The sequence below is a fragment of the Myotis yumanensis genome, unplaced genomic scaffold (assembly GCF_028538775.1).
Source record: "Myotis yumanensis isolate MYYU_CA2020_CCGP unplaced genomic scaffold, mMyoYum1.0.hap1 SCAF_10, whole genome shotgun sequence".
NCBI lineage: Eukaryota > Metazoa > Chordata > Mammalia > Chiroptera > Vespertilionidae > Myotis > Myotis yumanensis.
In genome coordinates this window covers 38,598,681-38,625,395 of record NW_027223761.1, presented here as the reverse complement: position 1 = coordinate 38,625,395, position 26,715 = coordinate 38,598,681, and the positions used below count along the sequence as shown (strand labels likewise).

At 48.1% G+C, this 26,715-nt stretch overlaps 1 protein-coding gene across 1 annotated transcript in view; it reads left to right on the top strand.

Annotated features, from left to right (window-relative positions):
* The window catches only part of SYT9 (synaptotagmin 9), a 158,767-nt gene that overhangs the window by 129,840 nt on the left and 2,212 nt on the right, over positions 1-26,715 (top strand). The window lies entirely within an intron of this gene.

Genomic DNA, 26,715 nt, shown 5'->3' with positions numbered 1-26,715 from the left:
CTGCAGGGTCACTGAAGCAAAACTGATTGCAAAGAACATAAAAATGTGCTACATGTTTGGGAATCTGAAAAGCATTAACAACCCCATTAGAATCTGTGCTAGTTAATTTAAGTGGCCAGAATGCAGTTTGGACAAGTAGGTTTCCAGCTGGTGGAAGGAATGGTCAGCAAACAAAGCCAAGAGCATTCAAATTTCCCAAGTAAGTCTTCTTTCTTATATTGAATGATCTGTACAAATAAGGAGGCTAAACATTTTCTTCTCTTCAGCTGGAATACAAAACCAGCGACTCTTCCTGAGGTCTGTGGAGATAGTAACCACACACAACATGCGGGTGAACATTGAGGGTATAAAAGAGAATGTGTTGGGAAATAACATCACTGCCCAAACAGAAAGACAACTGCATTTGACTCTCCTCCCCTTCACAAATGACCTTGCCCAGCAGTCACTGCGCTGGACCGTTCCCGTGACACACCTGAGTAGTAATTAAATAAGCAAGTGGCTAACCGTGGGCTGGAGCCTTCAGCAATCTCCGTCTCCAGGACCAGCGTTCTGAAGTGGCCACTGTATGATGGGCCAGTGGGCCAATTCATTCCCCTAAAATAAATGAACTAGACTGGTTTATGTAAGCAGTATGAGGTGGGATTTCTCTTGCTGGAAACAGAAAATACCTCTCAAACCATTCCCAAAGCTGCCATGAGATCAACTCTTCTGTTTTGCTCACCATGATATGTCTGTTCCTAACAAAGTACATGGCATATGAGGGACCCTCTATAAAGTTTTCCTAATGAAACAAATTATGATGTTTGGTTAATTAGCTTATGAGTTGGAATAGCTTATAGTCTAAAGAAAGACTCTCTCTTTTTTAAATATGTTTGTATTGATTTCAGGGAGAGGGAGAGATAGAAACATCAATGACGAGAAAGAATCATTGATCGGCTGCCTCCTGCATGCCCCACACAGGAGATAGAGCTAGCAATCCGGGCATGTGCCCTGACTGGGAATTGAACCATGACCTCCTGGTTCATAGATCCGTGCTCAGCCACTGAGCCACACTGTCCAGGCCAGACTCTCTATCTTAATGACACACAAGTAATGTAAAAAAATTAGAATAATGCTTTCCTTTTGTATTGCATTTACCAAAGGGGAATTCAAATCCTGCATGGACTTGAGGGAGCCCTGGGCAGCCCTCTGTCTTCTGTTGGCTCCCTGGGTTGAGAAAGACTCAGTTTCTAGGGGCGAAGATCAGCCACATGACTGTCCTTTCCCATGTATGTGCCCTACGATGTACTGCAATTCATTTGTTTAGAATCAAAATGAAAATCTATATTCATTTAATAATGAGTTTTTAGTATTTTAGCAACTTGAACCTTATCTTTCAATCCTGTATTTATTATTTTTATTTATAAGCTAAAGTTCAATTGTATGGTAAAGTCTGTGATTAGCAATGGTGAAATTGCATACTTCCCCCATTTTAAATAAAGTTCAGAATATGAACGTGATGACATTGATCATTGAAATTCTTGAAAATAAGGAAAGGACTTGGGGTGGTGCATACACAACACAATATATAGGTGATGTATTATAGAACTGAACCCCTGCAACCTGTAAACTTTTATTAACCAACTAGAGGCCCAGTGCATGAAATTCGTGCACAGGTAGTGTCCCTAGGCCTGGCCTGTGATCAGGGCTGATCTTCCCCAGCTGTCAGCAGCCGGCCCTGCCCCCCACCACTGGTCACCCTCTGTATGTGGGGTGACCGGCAGGGCGATCAGGGCCCCGCTCACACCTGCCTTGGCCTTGCACTGCCTGCATCCACCGCCACTGCCCCCAGTTTCCCATTCCCCATTGGGTAATCAGAGCCTGCGGGCTGGGGGCAGCTCCTACATTGAGCGTCTGCCCCCTGGTGGTGAGTGCATGTCATAGTGACTGATTGTTCTGTGGTCCAGTCAATTTGCATATTACCCTTTTATATATATATATAGATGTCACCCCACTACATTCAATAAAAAGTAAGGAAAGGGGTGTCTCCAAGGCCAGGGAGCTTTAGAGTCATTGAGCACTGACACAATGTGACCTGCACTCCTGGGATGTGCTGTGGGGAGTTGTGCTCAGACTATCAGGAAGAGACAGTTATAAACAGGAAACATGGTGCGATTTTTTTCCTATGGAGCTGAGGGATCTAAATGGAGTATGTTTAAACATTGTACATATTGATAGGAAGTGTCCAGATTGAAAAGCTTTGCTTAGAGGAAGGTTGTAAAACCAATCAAGGAAGCAGATGCCGTGCAGAGGAATTCAGATCCACTAGATGTAAACAATGTAAACATTCTGGATTTTTCCGTCGATGCTAACGTCTGTAACGTCTGTGCGTCCAGATGGTGCATTCAGCTGGGCCTTGTCTGTTTCTCCCTCCCTGTTGGCTGGAGTCAGGGTCACATGGAGGATAGAGCTGGATGGGAACAGTCAACTCCTGCTCCCGGGGGAAGATGGGCCTGGAGGCACTGGATGCAAAGGGGCTCACAGACCCATAACCAATATCTGGAGGCTGAGCATCTGGTGCTCATTCTAGAAGCTTCCATACAGGGATGGAGGGGTTGGAGGAGGGGGGGCTCCTGTGGCAACAACTGTGGCCCCAGATCCAGCCTCTAACAAGGGACCCAAGAGTCAGGCAGGAGTCAGTGGGATTCTGGTGGTAGGGTGATGACAGAGGTCTTCATGGCAGACCTTGAGGATTGAGGTCGATCCAAGCAGGACCCCATTGTGGCAGGCTGGCTCTGCCTGGAGGTGGAGTTAGACTCACTTTGGCACGCAAGACCAAGGAGTGAGTTGACAACCAAGGCCCTTGGCTGTGGAAAACTGTGTGACAGGACCCCGCAGTGTGGCTGGCAGCCACAGGACTGCCGACTGCTGTCGCCTGGAGCCTGTAGTAGGGAAAGGTCCACACTGTATTCCTAGGTGAGGGGCCAAGGTGAGTGAATCTGATCTTTCACTTGCCTTTAAAATGTTACGTTCCTGCGCTAGCTGGTTTGGCTCAGGGGATAGAGCGTCAGCCTGCGGACTGAAGGGCCCTAGGTTTGATTCTGGTCAAGGCCACGTGCCGATCTCCAGTGGGGGGCATGCAGGAGGCAGCCTATCAATGATTCTCTATAATCATTAATGTTTCTATCTCTATTTCCCTCTCTTTTCCTCTCTGAAATCAATAAAAAAAAATTTTAAAAATAAAGTAAAATGTTATGTTCCTGCCTGGCTGGTGTGGCTTAGTGGTTGAGTGTTGACCTATGAACCAGAAGGCCACAGTTCGATTTCCAGTCAGGGCACATGCCCGGGTTGTGGGCTCGATCCCCAGTAGGGGGCCTGCAGGAGGAAACAGATCAGTAATTCTCTGTCATCATCGATGTCTCTATTTCTCTCTCCCTTCCTCTCTGAACTCAATAAAAATATTTTTAAAATAAAATAAAATGTTCTGTTCCTTAAAGTTGCAGAATGTCCACTCCCAGGATTAGCACTAATGGTTCTTATCCTGCTGCTTAAAAATAATATGACACTTGCATTGCTCTGTAAGTGTGGAACCAAAGTAGCATGTGAATGTGAGCTTACCTGGAGCAAAACCTTACACCAGGAGTAAGGATCCAGGGGTCCTTGCAGAGAAGGAAATAGAGATGCAGAGAAACCCTCCACTCCCAGGATGAGGGGGAATCAGGAATACCACGGAGTCCTGCAGAATCGAAGCTGTCACACACCGTGGCCATCTGCTCGGCCCAGTCCTGCTCTCACACGCCCGTGGGCCCAAAAGAGTTAAGAGCAAAGGCCTTGAGAAGGCTGGGCTTTGTTACAGGGAAAAAGCTTTTAGCTCCAGCTGCTGCTGTCAGCGGAGATGCTTGAAAGCAAAAAAGGGAATAATTGGAAAGAAAAGGACTTTAGAATCCCATGGGCGTCTCCGAGGCCGCCTCAGCCCAGGTGTTGCTCTTCCTGCTTCAAGCCTATGGTTCTCTGAAGCCTGCAGCTCAGGTGGAGCTCCCTTTGCTGTCTTTGCAGACTGTGTCTGAGTTCACGGGGGCCCAGCAGACTGCCCCACAGGGCAGGAGCTTCCTCAGGACAGGGATGGGCACAGAATTAATAACAGTGACAGCCCGGGAAATGCAGTCGTATTATCATAGACCAGGTGGGTGGCTCTGAGCTTTATAAGAGTCCTTGAGCGGTTGCCGACAGACTGCTGTCACTTTTCACTTAGTGCATCAGCTGCAAAGACCAGAAGGGGCCTCCGTGGTCCAGGAAATGATGGAAAACCAGGGCGATGAAAGAAGGGACAGATCTGGATCAGACTCAGGGCTTCACCCACCCAGAGAGGAGGGCTGGGAAGTTAAAGGCCGGGCCCCCTCCACTGTCACCTCCCCTCCATGATTAGAGAACATGGGGTGGCCTCTGTTTATAGTGCTCTGTGTTGCTCAGTGGGACATGCCTGCTGAGTAGCTGTTGAGTGAGGTGGGGTGGGAGCTAGTATGAGGGGTTGTGGTTGAAGAAGCTGAAGGAAGAGTAGGTTTGGGAGAAGCAGAAGTGGTGGAGGGCAGCCAACCACAGGGGAAGGAATTGGGTGGCTTGGGGGAGGTGGGCTGTAGGATAGGGAGATAAAAGATATTTAAAGATTTGTAGTCAGTTTTGCTGGCATGAGACAAGGTCACCTTCATAGCTCCAGGAAGTCTTCCATGGCATTAACATGGATTTGAATTTGGATTATGTTATGAGAGCTTGCGGAGTCTGACTCCCAAACTGGAGGTCCCATGAAGGTTCTACATGATTCTATAGCCCATTTGTACCGCATTCATGTTTAATAGGGAGGGAACCTTCACTGCTCTGCCACTTAGAGCTGTGCGCTTGGCAAATCACCTAATCTCTCTAAGGATCAGTTTCCTCCTTCATGAAATGGGGATGTTAATACCTAGTTTTATTTTTATTTTATTTTATTTTATTTTATTTTATTTTATTTTATTTTATATCTTTACCTGTGGATATTTTTCCATTAATGTTTAGAGAGAGTGGAAAGGAAGGGGAGAGACAGAGAGAAACATCGATGTGAGAGAGACACATCGATTGGTTGCCTCCTGCATGTAACCTGACCAGGGCAGGGGATCGAGCCTACAACTGTGGTACCTGCCCTTGATAGGAATCGAACCCGGAACCCTTCAGTCCAAGGGACAACGCTCTAAACGCTGAGCAAACATGGCCATAGTTAGTACCTCATTTTAAGTACCTGTGTGATTAAATGATACAACCTATATCAGCGGTTCTCAACTTGTGGGTCGAGACCCCTTTGGGGGTTGAACGACCCTTTCACAAGGGTCGCCTAAAACCATCGGAAAACACATATATAAATACATATTGTTTTTGTGATTAATTATGTTCAATTTGTAACAATGAAATTGGGGGGCACCACAACATGAGGAGCTGTATTAAAGGGCCGCGGCATTAGGAAGGTTGAGAACCACTGACCTATGTGAAAGCACCTAGCACAGTGTCTGGCAGTGACAGGTGCTCCCCGAGTGTTGAACAAGGAGGAAAACAGAACTCCGCCCCGCATCTCCATCGCTGATTTTTGATGATGCTGTTACAGTGCTCAACTAAAGATAACTTTTCTGGGGAGAGTCCAAGTTTGTCGTTTCTCTGGCTTTTGGAATCTCCAATGATTCACAGAGACTTAGATGATAAGAATGTAAGGTGTGGCGACACTGTATTTCATTAAGTTCCTGATTATACAGGGAGTAGAGCAGTGTGCCTCAAGCAGTCTTGGCTATGACTTACAGTAAGGAATACATTATACATCATGATACACACAGATACAAAACTGAGACAAAAGTTTCTTGAAAAAATACACATACATATGATGCATTTGTTGAAAGAAATTTTATTTTATTAAAAAAAATACTGGTCACACATTAAATTGCTTTCCAAACCTAATGATGGGTCACAATCCAGACTATGAAAAACTGAAGTAAAGGTTGTGCACTTTTGGTGAGGCCGATGTCTTTCTGAGACCATATGGGAGGACTAAAAGGGAAATGTAGGACTCTACCCAAACTGCCATCCAGAATACTTTTCTGGACCAGAATTCTCTGCTTTTCATCATGTCTATTTGTCAGGAAGCAACAGCATCCCTTGGTTTGAGCTTCTCTGCACATGATGCTGCACACCTGAGTGTGTGTTGCCACATTTGCATGAGCACAAAGAAATGACTCTGATCACAAATATTTAACCAAGCAATTTGGAGCTGGGCTTAGCCTGAAAATGCTCGAGCAGCACAGAGACACCAACTGTGTGTTGATAATTGAAGAAAACTGTTGGGTAAACCACAGAAGGAGGGCAGAGGCATTCTAGCTGGACATGTGTGTCACCGCTATGAGAGGGTTCCCGGGATGACAGGACTCCTCTCCTGCCCGGGGTCGGGTACTGTCTTGGGTGCGGAGGTCCTGCTGCAAGGACTCCAGAGGGGGGTGGAGGGGAGGGCAGTCTAACAGTAAATTGTATAGTCTGTGTTTTCAGAAGTTGTTTGGGAGCACAGAGGAGAGCGTTCGCAGCCATCCATTGGGGAAGGGTGGTGACCCAAGAGACACGCTGAACCCCCTAAACAGGTTCTTGAAAATGAGTGGAAATCCTCCTGTTGAGCAAAGAGGAAAAGGAATTTCGAGGGGAAAGGTTAATGTATTCACATGCAGGCAGGGGTGAAAGAGGAGGGCTGCCCCTGGGACTCCAAGGACTTCAGGACTGAAACCCAGGGTCCATGGGAGGGAAATGAGTCCAGAAAGGGCGGGAAGGGCTCCTTCAGCCAGGATCAGGGCTTAGGGCTTTCTGCCGGCAGTAAGGGGGCTCTGGGATGATTTTAAGAACAGGCTCAAATCTGTGTTATAAAAGGGTCACGCTGGCCATCTGGAGAAGTGCGAGTGGAAGGGGACGAGGCTAGAGGCAGATGTGCCACCCTTGGGCCTGAAGCAGACAGATGTGGAGAGGACGGGTGGGGAGACGGGTTGAATGCCCCTGCGGAGGTCTGTGAGAGGTCCAGGAGAGGGAGGAGGCTTGTATGTGGATGTATGGTCCCAACATCTGAGCTACAGAATGGTAGAGAAGGGACAGGGTGTTTGGGACAAGGGTGGGGGAAGGGCGAGCTGACAAGGAGAGGGGAGATTAAGGCATTTCAAGGCCAAGAGCAGAAGAACTTGACAAAGTGTACCATTCACCTATTACCTTCGGAAAGATGCTCTTCCGGAAGATATATTGTGTTCACAACTAAGTTACCTAGATCTTAACCACCTACCCCTCACACACATGTGCACACACCGTGCTCCCACCTCTTACCCTTTTCTTAGCTGACTGCCAGTCAGATTCTATTCTGGGCCCAAGGCCACACGCAGAAGGCAGATCGGTCCACCCGGGTTTTAAATGGAAATGCCTGTGCCCCAAATCTGCTGACAAAAGGCTGATTTGCCTGAATTTGAAGCCCAGATCCCTCGGGGAAGAGATGTCAGGAAGCTCCAAGCGTGACAGACAGAAGCTCTGGGTGAATTGGGGGCAGGGGGTGGGGGGGAGAACAGGTTTCCCAGCAGCCCAGGTATCAGCATGAGGTCCCCACTCAGCACTGACCCTCCTGGAACGGGAAGGGACCTGGGCTCAGACAGGCAGGATCTGCCCATTGCACCCCCTCCCTGCTGAGGCCAAGTGTGAGGACTGGAAAAACAGTCTGGGACAGTAATCATCAGGGGATCTCGGACAGATGGTGGCCTCCCAGCGCGGAGGAGAGGAGGCAGCGAGGACTGGGAGACAGGGCCACACTCAGACAGTCACATGGGGCCCCAACAGGCCCAGCCACAAGGAAGGCTTAGCAAAATCTGTTCAAATCAACTTCAAATATTTTTTCAATTACAGTTGACATTCGATATATTATTTCCAGGTCCACGGCATAGTGGTTAGACAAGTATATGCCATGACCTATCTGACACCGTACACAGTTATTACAGAACTAGAGGCCTGGTGCACGAATTTGTGCATGGGTGGGGTCTGGCCGGCCCACCCCAATGGGGGCCAATCAGGGCTGGGCGGGAGGGGTCATGGGAGGTTGGCTGGCTCTGCCCCTGATGGGGGGCTGATCAGGGGCGGGGCCCGTGGGGGTAGGGGGGTCCAATCAGGGGCAGGGCTAGCCAGGGGGAAGGGCTGTGGGCGGTTAGGAGGGCTGATCGAGGCCCTGATTAGGCTGTTTGGCCGCCACAGTGCAGATCATAGTGACCATCGTTCCAGTCGTTCCGGTCATTCCGGCATTCCAGTCGCTTGGCATATATATACATATATATATATATATATATATATATATATATATATATATATATATTATTGACTATATACTCTATGCGGTACTTTATATCCCCGTGACTATTTTATTGCTGGCAATTTGTACTTCTTAACCCCTTCACCTTTTTCACCCATCCCTCCAAGCCCCCTCCCATCTGGCAACCATTAGTCTGTTTTCTGTGTCTGAGTCTGTTTCTGTTTTGTTTGTTCATCTATTTTGTTTTTTAGAGTCCACATATAAGTGGAGTCATACAGTATTTGTCTTTCTCTGACTGACTTATTTCGCTGAGCATAATATCCTCTAGGTCTATACATGCTGTCACAAATGGGGAAGATTTCATTCTGTTTTATGGACGAGTAAGATTCCGTTGTATATATGCACCACAATGTCTTTATCCACTCAGCTATTGATGGGCACTTGGGTTGCTTCCACATCTTGGCTATTGTAAATAACACTACGATGAATAATATTTTAAAATCTTTCCTCGACACTATGCCCCATCTCTTTGCTACCGTTCAAGTTTCTCAAATATCTTGAGAAAGAGAGAGCACGCTGGCATTTCTGTGTTCCCCGGGCTGGTTGGCAGGCTACCCTGAGCTTTCATGTCTGTGTGTCTCCCTCGCCCAAGGAGAGCAGTCTCAGTAGACAGTGGAGTCTGATGGCCTCCGAGTTTATGGTTATAGACAACTCCTCCAAGTTTCTGGGCTGAAAGGGGGAGGCAAGAGTCAGGCCTGTTGCTAGAAAAAGGATGAAGGATTTTGACAATGGGATTTTCTTTGTCAGAAGCAAGAAATTTGAGTGTTTTTATAGCCTGAGGAAAAGGCTAATAGGGAAGGAAAGGTTGAAGATACAGAGAGACAGAAAGAGGATAACTGGTGTGTGAGCTTTAACCTGGAGACACATGGCCAGGGCCTAGGCCTAGCTCTTACCCAGCACACAGGCTGTTGTTCTCCTCCTGCTTCTGGCCATTGAGGCTCCATCTCACCTGTGGGCCATGGAAGCCTGTGGGCCACCCCACAGGAAGGGTTAAGGAGTACCTGTGCTGCTTTCAGTCCCAGGGCAGAGCACCCAGCGGCTATACAGCGAGTCCCAGATGACCCCTTGCCTCCTGTCGCCCCATATCTGCAGGTCCCAGGTTTTCTCGGCATTCCCACTCCGTGCTCCCAGGTCCTGGAGGCAGCTCTGCCCTCTTCCAACCTGGCTCCACCTTGAAAGGGCCTTTTCCTTACCTGGATCCTGCTGGGCTGTTCGCCAGCATTCAGATCCTGCCCCTGTTCTTCCATCAGCTTGGATCGCACCGTCTGGGACAACCCAGCCTCTTCCCACTACGCTGCTCTGCACTTTGACATTGCACCCCTCAGGCCAGAGCCCCACTCCCTGCCAAACCGTGCAGGGTTTGGTACCACCCATGTCCCACCCCGACACCTGATGGACATGCCACACCTCTGCTTACTCTCCTCTCTGACTTCATCCTTGGCCCTGATGCAGGAGCATCTCCCTGCTGCACCTTCCCCGCCCCCCCCCCCCTCCCGCACTCCCCCCCCCCCCCCCCCCCCGCCACTGAGCTCTGACTCACAGCCCCACCCCCATTCAGTCCCAGCAAGTCCAGCTGTGGACAGTCTTTGAGCTTTTATTCTCAAGTCCCAAAGGGCCCGACGCTGCTGTGAGAGGCCCCCTCTCACCATTCAGGATGCACTCACTGTGCCTGCGTGGCTTCCATCAGACAAACTGCAAGGCGTTGAGGGGGATGCACAGGACAGGTAAGTACACATACACGTTGACCCTTGAATAACTGGGTTTGAACTGTGTGGGTCCACTTATATGTAGATTTTTTTCCTTCAGTAAATACTGTAGGTGTATTTTCTCTTCCTTGTGGTTACAATAACTTTTTTCCTCCAGCTTACTTTATGGTAAGAATGCGGTATATAATGCAGGCAGCATGCAGAGTATGTGTTAATCGACTATTTGTGTTATAGGTGAGGCTTCACACCCACATTGTTCAAGGGTCAACTGTAAATTAATCTAAGAAGGAGAAAGACAAAGAACATGTGTGGGAAAACAAGAACTCTTTGGCAAAATAGTAAGTAGGCCCTTAGGGAAGTCATCATAGAGATTATGGTAGCAAAAGAGAGAATGTTTGGATATAGTCAGATTCCACCACCAGGTTTAGAATAAAGAGTTTGAAAAACTCAGCAGGAAAAAAAAGTGGGTAGACATTTTCAATTGCTGGGAGCCTGGATGGAGAGATTCAAACTATTTGAAAAGCTCTTTAAAATGCTGTTGTGGCGATGCAATCGGAATGGTGGTAGGGGAGGCACTCTCAGACACACACGACTACTGATGTTTTACAAGGACGTGCACGAAAGCTGAAAACAGTGAGGAGCTGCAGGCCTGCCTTTGTCTTACTATCTGCTCTCAGCACCACCTGGCCCCTTGCTCACCCTTTTGCCTCTCAAGTACGTTTATTGTCTAGAAATATAGAGCTTTGCCTGTCTCTCCACTTCCGGAGGGGCCTGCTCCAGACCGGCACCAAGAAATCCGGGTCTCTGTCTATACTGGGAAGCTGAGCTTCTTCGAGGAGCCATACACTTGACACTTGTGTTTCACAATGGGGTCACTTTGAGGCATCAGCAAATGGGCTTCCATCAAAGCTTTGGTCACACGACCTGAGGGTCCACGCCTCTCCACACTCTCCTGGGCACAGGGCCTCCCAGCGCTGCTGACGCTCAGAGCATCCCGGAAGGACAGGTGTCCTACCACCCGGGTTAGCTGGCCAGGTCACATCCCCCAAGGCCCAAAGGCCCTGATCCGGGGGGAGCGCTTTCCAACCTCAGGTAGATGCCCTTTTTCAGACAGATGAAAACTACCATCTCCTCGTCCCCTAGTGATGTCTGTCTGACCTTCTAGCCATGACTCCCCCCTTTCCCCTGATGTCTGCCCACAGCATCTCTGGGCTCCATTATCTGCCCTCCTGGAAACAAACCGTTTTCTAGCTGATTCCAAAAGGCTCAAGCCAACAGAGGCTCCACAGGGAAGCAAATGAAGTCTGGGCCCCACAGTTTGCCAGACCAACAGCCCCCACTGAGACCCTCTCCAGGTGAGAGGTGGTCCTGCAGACAGCAGTCAGCCGCTCCCCGCCTGCCTCCTGTCTGATCTCTGCATCTGCCGTTAGCACTCGAAGCTCTGGGGAAAATTGACTGAGATGAGAAGCAATGCTTTTAATGGCCCAGAACACTCTGCTGGTCCCACCTGCAGAGGACCTGGAATGTGAGAGCATCCTCCATGCTCCAGTGGGGGTCCCTGCCCTCTCTCCCAATCAGGATGGGTGGTGCTGTCAGGCCTGACTTTCAGGACACTTGTCACTTTAAGAATGACCACGCCCCCAGGGTAAGTTCAGAGCTCCCAGAGGTGCTGGTCACAGGGCTTGTGCTGCCAGCACTGTGACTCACTTGGGGTCCCGGACTCCGCTCCTCTCTCCACACACCTCTGTCCCCGCACTGGCCACCAGCATCACCAGCTCTCCACTCTAATTGATCTCTCCCCTTAATGACGCTGGGCTTTGTTGGACTTCTGTCAGCAATTTTCTCCAGTCCTGGTGCTCTCAGTGTCCTCAAATACATGGTTAAGAGAACCCTTGCCTCAATGCCAACAGATCACCACAGAGGAAATGGCCCTTTCCTGGGGCCTGTGCCATCAGCTCTGCTACCCTTTCCTGCCCTCTGCTGTCCATCATCGTCACTCCAGGTAACCTTTCAGGGTTCTGAGGGCTTTCACTGATGTGCTTATTCAATAAACACTTCTTTAGGGCCACTCAGTGCTACACAATGTGTAGATAGTAAGTATTCAGTGATGACAATACATGTGCTTGGCTTCCAAGATCACAGTCCCGTGAAGAAAAGTGTGCATGGGGGGCGGGGGGGAGAGAGAGAAATATTATGAATGAATGGGAGTGAATGCTAGCGTACCCCTGTGTAAGCCTAGATTTTCTCATCATTGCACAGACTTTACCTCCAGCGCCTTCACCTGACTACATCCTTGGACTTGAGCACCCTTCCCCTGTTAGAGGTGGAGAGTATCAGTGACGTCAGTGACATTTGCCTTCTCCCTAGCATTTTATGGTTTTTCATTTATAAATCAAATATTTCTGAGCGGGTGCCAAGCTTGATTCTCCATGAAACTTACAGTCCAGATAAGGGGCTAGACATAAGTAAATAATCAGACAGATTGCTTGATGACAGGTGTTACCTAGGGCTGTGTTCTGACTTGTTTACTCCTAGTAAGAGCCCTGCACTGCCAGGATAGGGCATGGGATGCATGATTTGGAGGGAGAAGGAATAACCCACAGAGGAGCACAGCCTATGCACACAGTAGGCATCTCGGAAGTTCCGAATGCATGATAGAGGCTACAAAGCAGGCAAGGCTGAGGACCAAGCCAATGTCTCCAGCAAGCTTTGCTGAAGTCAGCAGGTCATGTGTCCTCCCCTCCCCTGCAGCATGCCCATCACATCCTGACACTCTCTTCCATCCAACTAACTCATCTCCAGATGCAGATCCAGATGTGTGAGATGGTGTTGGCTGGGACCTTTAGCAGGTTCCAGTCAAGGATAATTCAAGAGCCACAGTCCAAAATTGCAGGAGTCACATCTGCTCAGCACCTGGTGCGTAGGAGGCACTCTGTAGTTCTGTTGGGATTATTGAATGAATACACGAATTTTGCATAGTCATCCAGGCAGGAGCTTAGCTTCTGCGAAGATTTCAGTCATGATTGTACTCATCTGATCAGTGCAGATCGCCATTCTGGTCCATTGCAACAGAAGTGGATTTATAACTTAACTTGGTGTGTTGGCCACCAGCAGTGTGTAGACTCTGGGAGAGAGAGTGTGCAGTGAGGGTGCAGGCAGGGGGTGCAGAACAGCCATGAGAACATATCCCCAAGGTTTGGGAGGCAAATCTCTGGAAGGACTAAGCTCTCTTTGACGGGTCCTGGTGGCCCCTGTGCTGGGAGGGACCGACTTCCTCAGAGATCCAGCAGGGGTAGCAACACATGTTGCTTAAAACTATAGCCAGTTTGTAATTTTGGCCTCAGACAATAATTACAGCTGCCGAGGCTCCTTGGAGAGATAATGACAGGGAGGATTCAGCATATTCATTTTATCTACACACTTAACCATCAATTAAATCATTACTGTCTGATCCTATTCCAGAGTCTAGAAATGTTCTGTGAATGTATAATTTTGGAGGCACTGGAGTTGTTTTCAGATGGTTTTAAGTGAGAAATTGCCCAATTTCCAGAGCAGAGGCCCATGTGCATGCTTCCCGGTGGAGGCAGAGCCAGGGATATCCTGTAGAGGCTGCCTCCCGGGAGGCCCGAGTCACAGGAGGGGCCAGGCCGAAGGGATTGGCAGGCAGTGCAGCTTTGCCTTTGCTCTCCCACGCAGTTCATGATTTTCCAGAGCTGGATTGTTCCTGGGACCTAGAGGTCAGCGGCTGGGAACAGAAGGGAGGGCGGCTTGATTTGCCAAGAGGCTATTAGGAGGCTCCACCCCTGCCAGGATTTTGCCGAGGCCCTGGGCCACCTTCCACTAACTCATAGCCAAAGAGGTGGTCCTTTCACTGTGGTATTTAAAAGCGCAGGCTCTGGAGTCAGACCACAGGGCTCACATTTGGCTTTCCCACTTCTGAGCTGTGTGCGCTTGAGCCAGTGTCTGAACCTTTCTCAGCCTCAGATCATTCTCCTTTGTAACGGCACAATGCAGACCCTACCAAACAGAGCTGTGGTGAGACCTCAATGGGAAAATAATGCAGCATGCTTAGCACAGTGTGAGCACTTAATGGCTGCTAGGTAAATCTTAACAATTGATGTTATATAACACTAGAGGCCTGGTGCACGAATTCATGCATGGGTGGGGTCCCTCTGCCTGGCCGGCGATTGGGGTTGATCAGGTCCTGTCTTGCCCAGTCCTGATTGGGGCTGATCGGGCCAGCCGGCTGGGGGGAGGGACTACAGGAGGTTGACTGTGGAAGCGTACTGACCACCAGGGGGCAACTCCTGCATTGAGTGTCTGCCCCATGGTGGTTAGTGCACATCATAGCAACTGGTCATAATGGTTGCTTAGGCTTTTATATATATAGATTGTTTTTTTTCCTACAAGTACATAACTATGATAAAGTTTAATTTATAAATTAGGCACTGTAAGAGATGAGTTGTAATAACTGGTAATAAGATAGATTAATTATAACAAGGTGCTGTAATAAAAAATAATGTGAATGTGGTGGTCTCTCACTCAAAATATCTTGCTTACTGTACTCACCTTTTCACTTAGAGGAAGCACTTTAGGGCTTCCCATTGGCATGCCCAAATTGCCAGCATCACTACTCTTGCACTTTGTGACTAATAGTAAGTAATATGGGGGTGGTCATTTGAACACAAGCACTACCATACCAGACAGTCAATCTGACAACCAAATTGGCTACTAAGAGATTAAGAGTGGGGATTGTCTATAGAGTGGATTCAAAGGGATGATTCACATCCTGGGCTGGACAGAAGGGGACAGTGTGAGACTTTGTCACGCTACTCAGAACAGTGTGCAATTTAAAACTTGGGAGTTATTTGTTTCTGAAATTTTCCATTTAATATTTTGGACTCCAGTTGACTGCAGGTAACTGAAACCTCAGAAAGCAACACTGGTCATAAAGGTGGGGACTGCTGTACTTCTTTCAGATTCAACCCAAGCGTAGCCTCCTCTCTGGGTATACAATTTGTGGAGCTCCCATAATGCTGCTTTGTTGTCTGGGGTTTGCTTTCGTGAACAGACTATGAGATCCCTGAGAACAGGATTGTATCTCCTTTGTCTCTGATTCCCTGGACCCTTGTGTGGGCCCAGCAAAGAGTAGGTGCTCAGTATTGGCTGAATGAGAAATAGACGGAGGGAAGGAGAGAGGAGGATCTGGATCCCAGGTGCTCGGCTTGAGGTACGTACGCCCCTTTCCTGACTCACGGAGTTGGGGTCCTTCACCAGCAAGCACTACATGATTTCAGCAGGTTTTCATGTTCAAACTTCTACGCGCTGAAAAGCTGACTGCAAAAGCCCTCACTGACAGCATCTGTGCTTTGCCTGACAGCACAGGGGCTCTCCCTGGCTGGGGGGACTTGTAGGAAAAGTCTGTGTGGTCCACAAGGAGAGAAGTGCAGCTGGTCTTCAGGGTCCCGAAGACTTCGGGGTATTTCACATTTTGAGGTGATTTGGTGACTTTTTGTGAAACTGAGACTGTGAGAGATGGAGAGGAAGCAGGGAGCCAGGACAGAGGACGGAGGAGGCTGTGGCCTCCACAAATGCTTCTGAGCCACCACTTCTGTCTCAGGTCTATTCCAGAAACAGCCTTTTGCAGTGTGAGTGTTCCGCTCTCACCTGTGGGGACCTGGTACATGATTTTCAGGAAACATCATCGCCATTGATGTTCCCTGTGAGGTGAGCAGAGGACTCATTGGGTCTTAGCTTCTGCACTCAGGACTCCAGTCCATGCCATGCTCACCCCAGGGAGCACGCTCACCGCCTGCGCCAAAGAGGAACGCGTCCCATGCGTGCACTTGTGCTGGCTTCAACAAGCTGGCTGCGCTTCATTATTGCAATTTCATGCTGTGATTTCTGCACTTCATTCTGTGCTGAAAGTGGCAACTGTCCCCACTGTGTCTCCAGCATTGTGTGGCGCATGGTTTTGGTTTCCGGACCCACTGAATTCATTTGATAAAGTGGCATAAATCTCACTCAGGTGTGGCTTGGTTAAGCATTGTCCTGAGCACTGAAGGGTCGCCTATTCGAATCCCGGTCAGGGCACATACCTGGGTTGTAGGTTCCATCCTTGGCCGGGACATATACACATATACAGAAGGCAGTGTTTCTTTCTCACACCTATGTCCCCCCCCCCCCCCCCCCCCCCGCCTCTCTAGCTTCTCCCAACTTCCTCTCTTTAAGCATGTCGTCAGGTGAGGAATTTTAAAAAAACAAGTGGCAAAAATCTCCTCTGCTACACATACAGAGAATTCTCTCAAAATAACTCCCTTCTATAGGCCCCTCCAATAATTCTGCTGGGAACACTGAGTTAGAGTCCCATGTGTCCAGCTTCCACAGAGGCCTGAATCTGCCTCCTCACCCCCCTGTCACGGCAATCACCAGGATGCCTGGCGTGGTTTCATGGTGGGATGGGTTGGCACCAAGTGAGCCACTGCCCTGGCCTGGTCATTGGTGTGGGGCAATGCCAGGGCTTGGTGTGGAAGGGAAAACTGGGAACAGCAGGGCCTTCATCTTTGGAGATGAAGGGGTGGCCAGGGATGTTGCTGGTGGCTGCAGGGAAGAGGGGTGTAGGGTACACGGCGGTTTTATAAGAAGGTGGAGATGCAAAGGCATTGAGGAGCAAAAGAGACAGCGCACCACCCCACCAGAGATACATGGGATGCGAGGGATTCCCAGCCTTCTCGTGAGAGGGCACAGAGAGAGGTGTGCCTTCGAGGGAGAACCAGGCTTCTCTCAAGGCAAGGAAATGGTTTTACAAAGAAGGTTTTACAAGAGTCCTTTACAAAGAAGGTTTTACAAGAGTCAGGACATAGAGGATGGCAGGTGGAGAGCCCCATAAGTGGTTGGAGACAGTTCACACAGCGGGTTCTTTCAGGGAAGGGGAAGTACAGGCCGGGATGTGGGTGACAGTGGTGTGAGGACAGACGACTGGACAGTGGGACAGAAGGCAGGTTCAGTCTCAAGGGGCAAAGTTGGTCTTACCTGGAGGAAGTACTGTAGCCGCGTTGTCCTGGGGGCGAGAAGATAAAGCCTCTACCACCTTCAGACCAATGGCTCTCCCAGGGTTGTTTGAAAGGGGGCTGAGTTGTCTCTCTCACCCATGTATCTGTTCATTCATCATTACCTAGTGCTCATAAGCCTTGGGTCTACTGTGCCCCTGGCCTTCCCCCCACCTTAAACCCCCACCCATCTGCCTGACCACCACCTCCCCTCCTGCTGCCCTGGGTCCTGCCTTCGCCCAGTGCCACTTGTTGTCCTCCTGACAAGCAGGCTTACCTTCCCTACACATGACACCTCACAGTAATAATGTCACATCAGCTTTCCTACATCAGACACCTGCTTGATCCAAGGCGCTATACTAAGCATGGATGTGCATCATCTAATTTCACCCTCAACCTGTGAGGCAAACAGTAGTATCTCCCCAGATGAGAAAAAGCTGAGGCTTAACTGACTTAGCTACCATCATGAGGCAAATAAGTGGGAGAGCTAGCATATTGATGTAGATTGTCTTATGTCTCCACTGTTCTTTGTCCCCTCCAAAGTCTTGCAAGGGTCTTTCATGCCAGTGACTTTGGACTTTGCCCTGTGGCGTGCTCAGATCAATAGAAGATGAGAGGGGTGACAGTTCCAAGTGATGGCTTTAAAAGCACCGCGTATTTCTACTCACCCCCTTGAGCTTTTGGCATCTGTCATGGGAACTACCTACGTCCTAGAATGAGCACTCACAGAAGCTCACCTCTAGCCAGATCCAGCAGAGCCCAGCAGAGCTGCTGCCAACCCACAAACCCATGAACAGGAAATATGAGGTTATCGTTGTAAATGACCAAGATCAGTGGGGAATGTGTGTCATTATAACAAGAGCTTACTAATATAGAGTGAAACTAAGATCTTTCTGATTCCATACAGTGCTTTTATTTTATTTATTGTTTAATGTATTTACTGTTTTTTTTAGAGAAAGAGGCAGGGAGAGGGACAGAGAGAAAGAAACATCTATCAGCTGCCTCCTGCTCACCCCCTGTTGGGGGTCAGGCCCACAACCCAGACAGGTGCCCTGCCTGGGAATCAACTGGAGACCTCTTGGTGCATGGGACGATGCTCAGTCAACTGGGCCACACCAGCCTGGCCCTACAGTGCTTTTAAAGGCAGCGTTTTTCTATCTCGGTGCTTCTCAGGCGTGGACACCAGGGATGCCTGGCCTGGATCCAGATGTGGAGCTCTGTTCAGCCCCTTAGCAAAGGCTCTCTTTCTTCATCACCTCATCATTGAATTGAAGTGGCAGCCTCTACCTGTTCCAGTTGTACTCTTCCTCTTCCCTCCCCTGCCCTCTTCCTAGAAGGAAACCTGCACGTGCCTACACCCCTCGGCAAGTCTCCCAAACCCGCTTCCCTGCCAGCCAGGCAGCGTGGAAGAAAACACAGCTGGACCAGCCTCACACGGCCAGTTTCTCACTGGCCAGCCCAGGTGTGGGCCACACAGCTGGTTCTGAATGATGCTTTCCTTCTGGGCTGCTGGTATTCAGCTCAATTAACAATGTAAACCTGAAACAAGGCCTAGGAGTTTTCTGGAAAGCTGTTTTGTTTTCATCCTGCTGGCACCAATGCCTGGTCCCTTATGATCTCACATTCCCAAGTGGTGTGTCATGTAAGCTTTTGGCTAATGTACTTTCAGTTGTTTTGCTTTTGCTGTTGCTTCCCCCACCTAATCATCTGCTTCAATATAACCATAATTTTCAAACTCAGTAGGATGTGCAGTGAACAATAGGCAGTAAAGTTGATTAACTGAAAAAGCCCTTTAAAAAAAAAAAATCCTTCAAGCTAATGGAATACATTTTTTTGTTTTGTTTTGTTTTGGCAGTCATGTTATGTTCTGTGGGCTTTTTCCACAATTGTGTTTTTAAATGTTGTATTGCCCAGCTGATGTGGTTCAGTGGTTGAGCATCGACCCATGAACCAAGAGGTCACTGGCTCGATTCCCTAACAAGGCACATGCCTGGGTTGCAGGCTCGATCCCCAGTGGGAGGTGTGCAGGAGGCAGCCAATTGATGATTCTCTCTCCTTGATGTTTCTATCTCTGCCCCTCTTCCTTTCTCTCTAAAAAATTAATTAAAAAACAATTTAAATGTTGTAATCTGATAAGACTATACTTTGTAACTACAAAGATTTGATTCCTTCAAATTAGAACATGATTTTCCCTAGTTATCTTTTTTCTAATTGATTTTAGAAAGGAAGGGGGAGAGAGAGAGAAACATCGGGGCTCCAGTGGCGCAATCGGTTAGCGCGCGGTACTTATAAGAGAGAGAGAAACATTGATTGGTTGTTCCACTTATTGGTGCATCAATTGGTTGATTCTTGTATTTGTCCTGACTGGCAATCAAACCCCCAACCTTGGCATATCGGTACGAAGCTCTAACCAACTGAGCTACCTGGCCAGGGCTTTCCCTGCTTATCTTAATGAAAAATTTTGAAATGAAAACTTATTATTTCATTTATGCAGCAGGTACCTGAGAAGGAGGTAGCCCAGGGTCTGTCCTCTCTCCCTCAGGGGGGTCTGTGGGCATAACTTCAGCAGCCCCTCAGTCATTCCCGTCTCATCCTAAGCCATTCTCCCTGGAAGGAGAACCAGATTTTACCAGTTCTCCCCCTTCAAAAGCTTCCGCTGGCTGGCCATACCTATTAATATTTCCCAAATTAATTCTTCTATGTTGTGCCTTTTCTCCTAATGCTCTCTCACCCTAGAAGACCTTTCCTCTACATTCTCACCATGTGAATCCTACGTAACCCTCAGGATTCAATTTAAGTGCCACCTCCTCTGTGAAGTCTCCAGTGACTATACCCCACTTAACTCGAAGTGTTCCCATGATACTTTATGATTTACATTGACCACGTTCTGCCTCTAGTTGTGGCTTTATAGTTAGTTCATTCACCTGTCTTCTCTCTTGACTGTGAACCCCTTCAGGTCTGAGATTGTGTTTGCTCCTCAGGGTAAAAAATAGGGTCTTTCATATTCACTGTGTTGATGTTTCTAGCTGATTTGGGCTCATTGCTGACCTTTGCTACAGATGGTGATGGAGCCTCACTCTGGTTTGTAGAGAGGTTTCCAGTCTATGATGTCCGTTCACATTCACCAGGCAGGAGGGGACTGGTCAGTGTGAGGGCGCCGGAGGGAGGATTAACACAGACGCAGTCTATACCCGGCTCCTCACAGAGGGTGGAAGCTCCCAGAGGGGAGACACAGGTGCCCACACGTGCAGCTGGCTGGGTGTGCCTCCCTCCATTGTCTCCCTCATGTCAGGCAAACGAGAACTGGAAGTCATCGGGGTCTTTTTATCCAGAAAATGTCCATTATTCATAAGTGGTAATGGTGATATCCTGAAGTCAGGGTCACAGGTGAACAAATCTAGCATCCAGTTTATTGTGCACTAACATATAGTGTCCGCTGGTGGTTGGGAGGTAGACATATGTCTTCATTTACGATGTCTTCAGCATTTATGTTTATAGCTCTTGGTTATTTTTCAGAGCTCCCTTTCCAGGAAATACTGAATTTAAGCACTCAGGTCCTGTTTTGTGCCCAGCCAAACAGAGCTCTCAGAAGCCAAAGCCAGTTAGCTCCTCCCCCCCTTCACTGACAAACTTACCCGGGGCCAGGGTGGGAGGCCTAGCGGGGCAGTAGAGGTGCCTCAGCGGCTCCCACATGGTCACTCAGCTCTGCTCTCCTGCTTGCGTGTGTGTCCCCGAGTCCAAGCTACACTGGACCAGGGTCCAAGTCCTGAAACACTATCTGATCATGCCATCCCCTGCTTAAAACCCCTCAATCACTGCCCTTTGTTCAGAACAAGGCCAGGCTTCCTCGCTTGGCCTTCAGGGTGCCCTGTGACCCACCTCCATCTCCTCCCTGCACTTCATGCCCAATTGCTGGTGGTCCACACCGTGCTTTCTACTCACCCCCATGCCCTTGTCTCTGCTTTCACTTCCTGTGCTGCCTCCCTTCCCTCTTTGCTTGGCTAGGTCCCACTTATCTTTTAAGCATCTGGATCCATTTTCCCCTCCTGCAGGAAGCATTCTGAAGATCCTCCTACTCTCTTCCCCTAGTACCCTGTGCCCACCCCTAATATAACATCTGGTGCCACTTGACATCGCCTGGGTGTGTGTCGCCCACAGCACGTCCAGCGGCTTCGTGAGGTTGTTATTCACCATTGTATAACCAGGGCCTGGCAGCATGCCTGGCTCAAAGTCAGCCCTGAGTATATTCTTGTAGGATAGAATTCCAATTTATTCTATCTTACAGCGTGGGAAATGCTTGCTGATGTGTTAGATGGACTCCGCATGTCCTATTTGCAAATCTTCAGGCGTGGTGTTTCTGTTAATGTATAAAAGTAGCCCCGTGCTAGCTCTGAAAGCCAAAGAAACTTCATTTTTCGTGAGGATTAAATGAGCCCTACCTTCCTTCCAGCCCCCAGTTCTCCAAGTGCAAGGTGATACCCGTGAGGGTTGAGACAATGCAATTAAGTTCCCAGCCATTGTCTCAGGTGAGATTTGTAACAACACAAAAGCCCAGGCAGTTTACATAAATGTCTCTGCAGAGAAACATCTCAGTTTAAAAGCAGGTTGGGAGACCCATGACCATTTCCTCCAGAACGCTCAGAATTCCATCCTGTGTGGAGTCGCCATATTGGCCGCTTATCTCAGCAATCTTTCAAGGTGCCTCTTTGCATTTACGTGGTGCTCAGTAAATGCTTGTGGAATGAATTACTGAATAGATATCGTAAATGTAAACTTAGAGTAACAAAACTCCAAATATTCTCTATTTCACTTTGTCAGGTAGAGTAAGTTTTTCCTTGCAGTAACTCTAACATGCCCCTTCACCTGAAAACCTATGTCTGTACTCTGCTCACCTCTGGAATGGCATCCCCCGTAGAGCCCTTGCTTCTGGCTTGTTTCCGATGAACCCCTCTCAGTAACAGTCTACATGTCACACGTGCCACCATTCACCATCTTTACTCTCAAGGTTGACTTGACAGTAGATCCTGATACACTTTCCTACGAAGACGGGACTGTTCAGTTTCTGAACTGAGAATCCTTTTTAGAAAGGCATCTCAATGGAGTTGGTATTGAAGGTGCAGTAATTTGCCATCCCTGGCATAGTACTTAAAGAGCATGCATTTGGGTCCATAAACGAGTGATGGCAGATTCTGGCTCTGCCATTTACTGCCTTTGTTATTTTGTCTTTCTCAGACCCAGTTAGCTCTGTAAACATGCAATGGTAATATCTATCACACAGGGCCAAGGCTGACTGAGATAAGATATGCCGAGTTCTTAGGGTGGAGCAGGGTGCTTTAGTGCTCATTAAATAGTAGTTATTACCCAAATGGCCCCTTTCATTTTCCATGCTATTGCCCCAGTCTCCTGACTGGAAATATAGCCATACTGCTTTATTTCTTTAACAGACTGATTATTTTTTAAAAAGAATATATTTTTATTGATTTCAGAGAGGAAGGGAGAAGGAGAGAAAGATAGAAACATCAATGATGAGAGAAACATTGATCCTGCATGCTCCCTACTGGAGATCAAGCGCTCAAGTGGGGCATGTGCCCTGACCAGGAATCGAACCTCAACCTCCTGGTTCATAAGCCAACGCTCACCCACTCAGCCACACTGACCAGACAGCAGACTGATTCTTTGAGGGGTGAAGGGGAGTGAACAATAAAGAATGTCCTCTTTAGAGAAAGGGAGAAGGGAAGAATCAGATTCTGAGTGGATGTGGCATGATGTTCCATCATCTATTTGCAAAGCTGTGGTACATAATAAATAGGCAACAGAATCCTGGATTTTTATGCTTTTTTAAATAAAATTTTAAAATTCAAGTTTAACCATATTAAGTGCATATTAGATTGAATAATGTAATGAGTCACTTCAATTTTTGACGAGCTTCTTCATTCTCCCTTAGATACTTCCTGTAATCAAAACCCATTTTCAAATTCACAGGAAGATATTATCTAATGATCCACTCAGTCTTTTCATGTTCTTAATTTGAGGTCAGTTTCAGTGGCCTGTCTCACATCAGCTGTCATTTTTGTGATTGAAATGTCACTTCACATTACAGTTTTCACTGGGACAGTTCTCATCTTTGGTTTCAATTCAATTTAATTCAAATCAGATTCATATGTCTCAGAGCAATTGAATTCGCTTAAAATCCCCTCTGTTCAGAAAAGATTATAACCACTACTCCTGCTGATGCCACTAAACTCCCTGATACCCTCTAAACCCCAGGTGCTGCCTGGGAGGCCTGATTACAAAGTTGCTGCTGCTTCTGCCCACTGAAATGGGCCTGGTGCCAGCCCTGGACCAGCAAGGCCAGCCTTAGGGCCACTGGGGCTTGAACACCATTGTTATCTACAGTCTTGATGCCACAATCATCACCACCCCATCCCTCCACCAAGTTCCTACTGGGTCAGGTTGGTTGGTTGGTTGAGTTTTTCCAGTCTTCTTCCTACAAGACAAACCAAAGGGGTTGAGCCATAGCACAATTCACCGTGCCATGCTCGAAATTGCCCTTCTCTTAGAACAACTGAACTGGTTTTCTCACACTGACTTGTATCCCTGACTTTCCCCAGGAGAGCATCGTTTTCAAGAAGCTTCTCTTACAAGACCTCTGGTGGAGATGAGCCCTGCATCCCATTAGACACACTGAAACTCCTTTATCCCATCATCGTGTGGCTGGTGGACCAAAAACATTCTGGGGACTTAGTGGCACTGCCCCAAGTAGGAAAACATAGGATACTAGGACCAGGCAGCATCAGGGCCCAGAAAACTTACTCAGCTGGAGAAGGGGAGACCATAGTCTACTCCACAGTATTCCCAGGGGCTGAGCTTGACTCCAGCTAATTGTGCACGAGGAAACTCACTCACTGAGCAAAGGCCAGCTATGGAGGCCAGATTGGAGCTTTCCTGTGGTTTGGCCATCGGCAGCATGGCCTCAGATAGTGGTATTACCGAGCCTGGGAACTGGTAAAAGACTGGCTGAGGTCCTGGCCCAGCCCTCTAAGCGGGCTTCAGATTAGGCCAGAACAAATCAGAAAAGGGGGGTGGTCCCTGCGGCGTGGGCATTTTGGGAGAGCTCTACCCAGACAGTCTGAAGGGACTGCTTAAATGGAGGTGAAATAAGGTCAGAACAGGGGAGCCTGGGGTTGTACATGGAACTGAGGGGCAAATGAGACACACACGCAGGTCACTAGCCAGGGGGATCCAGAGGGATGGAATAAGAAGGTGGGAACCATAAGTGGGGTATGGCACCTGCTGCATTCTACTAATTAGACTGGAGTTTCTTATAATCACCTCATCTGCCTAGAAAACCAAGGCAGAAGCTTCAACGGATAGACTGAACTTACAGAATGAGTGTAGGGATCATGTAATTGTTAGAGCTTAGACTTTGAAGTTAGACATCTTGGGTTCACATCCCAGCTCTGACACTTAGTAACAGTGTGGCTTTGGGCAAATTAATCTTTTGGTATCTCTGCATCCTCCAGTAAAGAACCTCGTAGGATTCTCTTAAGGATTTGAACAGTTCCTTTCCTTGTGCCTGGCACACAACAGGTACTAAAAAGCTGGAAGAATGTGGCACATGGCCTAGTTGTCTAATAGCAGGACAACTAATTCCAGACCGAATTCATTGGTGGGGCTGAGCCTGTCCATAGATTGCCTTCCCTGATATGGAAGGCCGCAGGCTGCTCGCTGGACCTGCAGCTGTGGCCCTCACAGCTGAGAGAAGGGGCTCTGGGAAGCGGGGCCTGCTGTGGGTGGTGGTTGGGGAAGTAGAGCCATTGGGAGGGAACTCCGGAGCATCAGCTAGCCTGGGAGCGTTGCATCTGAATCACAATATAAGGCAAATATCCATTCACATTTCCCTCCTGGACTCAGAAAGGAACATAGCCTTCCCCAGGGGGATGGGTGCTCCCACACCCAGACACTAGCTTCAAAGCCCCGGGTTGCAGTCCGACATGCTTTTCCCTCCCCAGTGTACGCTCTCTGGCTTGTGTTTCTTTCTCTACTAGCCTCACATGTGAACATCTAGGCTTTGGAATTCAGTTCATGTATCCCAGTTGGAGAATGTCTGGGCTCTCCCATAGTGTATGTGCATCATTTTTGTTATCGCCATGTCCCTGGCAGTGACTCCAGTTTTCTTTCTCTCTGTGACTCAGCATGAATTCCCTCCATCAGCACTGGGAAATAGCCTGAGTTGATAAGTTAAGGTGAAGGCTGGACTGAGGGGGAAACAAAAGATCTTGCTGCTCTAAGTCTGGGCTCCACTGAAAGCCTGCCCTCACGGACTGGAAACAAGGAAGGGATGTTGCACCACGAAGACCCCCTCAATTCCCCAGCTCACTTCCCACGACTCCGCCCCTCACTCCACCCCATTCTGACAATACATCCAGTGCGCCAAGTGCCCTTTCCTGCTTGGTGCCTGTGCCCAGCTCTCTCCTCTCCTAATGGACACCCTCCCCTTCAGCCTAAATGCTCCAGCTCAAGACGTATCCTTCTTCTTGTTTGTCCCTTTGCTTTGGTTCTTTAGATTCCATGTGTAAATGAAACCATATGGTATTTGTCTTTCTGTCTGACTTATTTCACTGAGCAAAATAACCTGCAGGTCTATCCATGGTGTCGCAAACGGCAAGCTTTTATTCATTTTTATTGCTGAGTAATATTTCATTGTATATATGTACCACGTCTGCTTTATCCATCCATCCATATATTAATGGACACCTACATTGCTTCTATATGTTGGCTATTGGAAATAATTCCTCCATAAATATAGGGGTGCATATATCTTTTTTAATTCGTGTTTTTATTTTGTTCGGATAAATACCCAGAAGTGGAATTGCTGGGTCCTGTGGTAGTTCTATTTTTAATTTTTTGAGGAAACTCCATACTGATTTCTGTAGTGGCTGCACCAATCTGCGGCCCTACCAACAGTGCCCAAGGGTTGCCTGTCCGCTTCCTTGCCAACACGTGTTATTCGTTGACTTTTTGCTAATAGCTATTCTGACTTTTGTGAGGTGGTGGCTCATTGTGGTTTCAATTTGCTTTCTTTGCAGACTCATAGAAACAGAACAAACTGATGGCTGCCAAAGGGGAGGGGGTGGTGCATGGGTGAGAAGGTAAAGGGGAATATAGTCAATAATATTGTGATAAATTTTCATGGTGACAGACGATTACTAGACTTAGTGTGGTGGTCACAGTGTAAGGTATATAAATGTCTAATCACTTTATTGTACACCTGGAACTAATGTAATATTTATACCAACTATACTTAAAGATTTTTTTTAAAAATTGAAAGACTTATCTTTCAGCATCCTCTCTGCAGCCTCCTCAACTCCCTGGAAGCTCTTCCCTCCCTCCTACTTGCTCTGATGCATTTTAATGTGCACCTCTGTTATTCAGCTTCCCATGTTGTAATTTCTCCCTCTGTGAGCCCCCTGGAAAGCAAGGTGTGTGTGTCTTACCCATGGGACTGCATCCCCTGCATCCAGCACGGTGCCTGGCACTTGTTTGCTACACGTTAAAAATATCTGGGGGAAAACCAAAGCATTCTTTTTGT